We start from the raw sequence: 3,342 nt of genomic DNA, 5'->3' as shown, positions 1-3,342 counted from the left end.
TGTTGTTTGGCGGGCCCGGGCTGGGGATTCGAACCCGCCACCTTAGGTGTATGTGGCTGGTGCCTTAGCCGCTTGAGCCACAGGCGCCGAGCCTAAATTATTTTAAATAACATTGCATTCATGCACTTTTTTTAATCAAACCTAAGCATTTCACAAGATGTTAATCAATAGTCATTCATTAATTTATTCAATAGACATGTATAGGTATAGTGCTAGATCCTAAGTATGCATTAATAAAATAGATGCCATCATTCCCCTAAAATAACTTACAGTTTAGTAATCATTTTTGGCTCCTCCCTTCCATGGTGGTTTTCTTTGTTCAACCATTTTTTTTCCAGCTATCTTTGGTCCTGAAATTATCTAGTATATTCCCTTTCCAGAGATCCAAGACATAAACTAAGCCAATACTCTTCTTAGTGACCACTAATGAGGCCCCTCCACTCTCTTTGTCTTTCAATGTCTCTATTTTTCTTAAACTACTATTTACAGAGTTCTTCTATATACCCTATAGGGTACAGGTATTTGTATATCTCTCATTTAATCTGAACAATATTTTTGAAAGGGATTTTATTCATGTATTTATTTATTTTTGAGAATGAGTCTGACTTTATTGCCCTCAATACAGTGCTGTGGCATCATAGGTCACAGCAAACTCAAACTCCTGGGTTCAAGTGATTTTCTTGCCTTAGCCTCTCCAGTAGCTGGGATCACAGGCACCGGTCACACCATGAGGCTCTTTTTAGAGACAGGGTCTTGCTCTTGCTCAGGCTGGTCTTGAACCACTGAGCTCAGACAATCTATCCACCCCATCTCCCAGCGTGCTAGGATTACAGATGTAAGCCACTGCACCCAGCTTGAAAGGCATTATTAACCACATTTTATAGTTTACAAAGAACAAAGAAACCAAATTGTCCCAGGTGACCCAGAGAATAAGTGATAGATTCAGGATTCGAATCCAGATCTTCTTGATACAGTAGCCCGTGATCTTAGGTCACACTTCATTTTGTTATGCCCAGGAGTCCCCCCAAAGACCATTCCACCAGACAAGTCGAATTAAAGAGGAGTCCTTCTATTGAAGAGCCGGTGGTGACTGCCCCAGTGTCCCAACATAGGGTTATGGGTGCAGCCCCAAGTTGACTGAGGCTCTGTCTTTTATAAGGCAAAATATTTCCAGGGGCAAATAAGCATAAATACAGAAGCAAATGCAAACAGCAGTTAGGGGACATCACGAGGATAAGGTGGCTTAGTTTACACACAATGTTATGATGATCACGAGAGCACTTAGTAATTTTTGGAGCAAATATAATCTACAATGTCCTGAGGTACTGTTGGGAGGGGGACTCGCAGGTGGGGGTCGTAAGCAGCATGATCACAAAAAGCGATAATCACCAAGGATATAATCACTAGTGCAGTCAGTAACTACACAATGGGAGAACAAACAAGAGGAACCAGTTTCCAAGGCAATGGAACATACCAGAAAAGGAGTAAACAGTAAAGTGGAGTCAAACTTGCTCTTTTAGCATTTCTGTATCATATACAGATGGCATGAAAAGACCACCTTAACATGATCATGAGGACTCTTGTCACAAAGGGAGTTTGTAACTTTCTACATTATACTAATAATTCTAAGAGTTCTAACCAGGTACACTTAAAATACCATGCGATGAGTGGGGAGGCAAGCAGAACCAGTTGTTTTTTTTTTTTTTTAAAGCAATAAAATGTAGCAAAACAACAGAATGGAATCAGGCTTGTTCTGCCTTCCCACTGACTCTCAGGAAAAGGAGTTATATCAAAATGGAGTTAGGCTTGCTTCTCTTTCACCTTAACGATTTGTTCATTTGCTCATTCATTCATTCATCTCACATAGCCTGAGAACTATTAATATTCCAAGACTGCAATCCCCACTCTCAAGTGATAGCAATAGACAAATAGTAGATAACCGTAATTCAGTGTGATAATTGCTAAAGTAATCAGGGATAAATTAGACATCATTCTTTTCAAAGCATACAGTGATAAGAACTGATGGTTATTGATAGCACATAAAAAGGGGTACAAAACCAGTCTTGGATGGAAGGTAGAGTATTAGTCAAGATTATTTTGATAGAAATTCCATTCAGTCTAGCTAAGCAAGTGGACATTTATTAGCTCACTGAAGGAACTCCTAGAATCAAAGTACGAGTGGCAGGAACTAGATAGAACCTCAGAAACTAAAACTGCAGCTGCAATGCCGCCACGGCTATTTTCCATCTGTTTCTCATCTCCATTGCAAACAGGGTACGTGATGTGATTTTCTCTAGCCACAGTGCACACCAAGGGCATAAAAATGGGGTAGTTCGATTGGATTTATGTAGGGCCTAGGGCCTGTAATCGTGCTGGTGGTAGAGTATTCACTGGAAAGAAAAGGAAGCAACAAATGTCGAGGTTACTGATAAGAGAGCGGTTGACTGGAGAGAGGAGTGGGAATGGGAAATGATTGATAGGTTTGAGGACGGGAATCCTCTAAGTAGAGATGTTATAGAATAATGAACTTAAGGCTAAAAGCATAGAATATTTTGGTCAAGTCAGATGTCTAAATTTAATGCTGCAGAGGTAGAAGCTCCCCATTAGAATCAGGTTTGTGAATATGTGTGGCTGAAGTGGAATGGGGATTAAAGATATTTAAATCAAAGAGGTCAAGGAACGGCTGGTGCCAGTGTTTGATGAGCATTCATATACTGAGTGGCAAGATGCCAGGGGCTTAAGTGAAGGAGATGAATTGGGGAGGATGGTAGCTGGCCACAAGGAGTGGAGAGGACAATCGTAATAGCAAACATTTACTGAGTGCTACTTGTCAAGCATGAGTACTTTATGTTGGTTCCTTTATTTTTGCTTATAGGATAGGTACAAATGTCTTTTTTTTTTTTGCAGATTTTGGCCAGGGCTGGGTTTGAACCCACCACCTCCGGCATATGTGGCTGGCACCCTACTCCTTGAGCCACAGGTGCCGCCCGCCTTTTTTTTTTTTTTTTTACAGAAGAGACATAATGCAATTAGGTAACTTGTCCAAGGTCACACAAGCTACTAGGTAGTTTAACCAAGATTTAAATTCAAGTTATCTGGGTCTAAAGATCATTAACCACTACACTCTCCTGTCTTGTTGTCACTTGGACAGCACATGTCTTTAGCAACGGAGACTTTATAGGAAGATAGAACAGCAGTGATCTGAAGACTGACCCCACATCCTAATTGAGGTACTGGGTGTGGGAGAGTGAGTCTTTCTTTTGTGAGACTGAAAAACAACCAGTTCTTTTGCAACAAGTCAGCCAAGGAAGTAGATTGGATCAAACATGTGGGGCATTTGTC

Source organism: Otolemur garnettii, unplaced genomic scaffold (assembly GCF_000181295.1).
Source record: "Otolemur garnettii isolate 467f Iridium unplaced genomic scaffold, OtoGar3 scaffold00001, whole genome shotgun sequence".
Taxonomy (NCBI): domain Eukaryota; kingdom Metazoa; phylum Chordata; class Mammalia; order Primates; family Galagidae; genus Otolemur; species Otolemur garnettii.
This window is presented reverse-complemented; position numbering follows the sequence as displayed.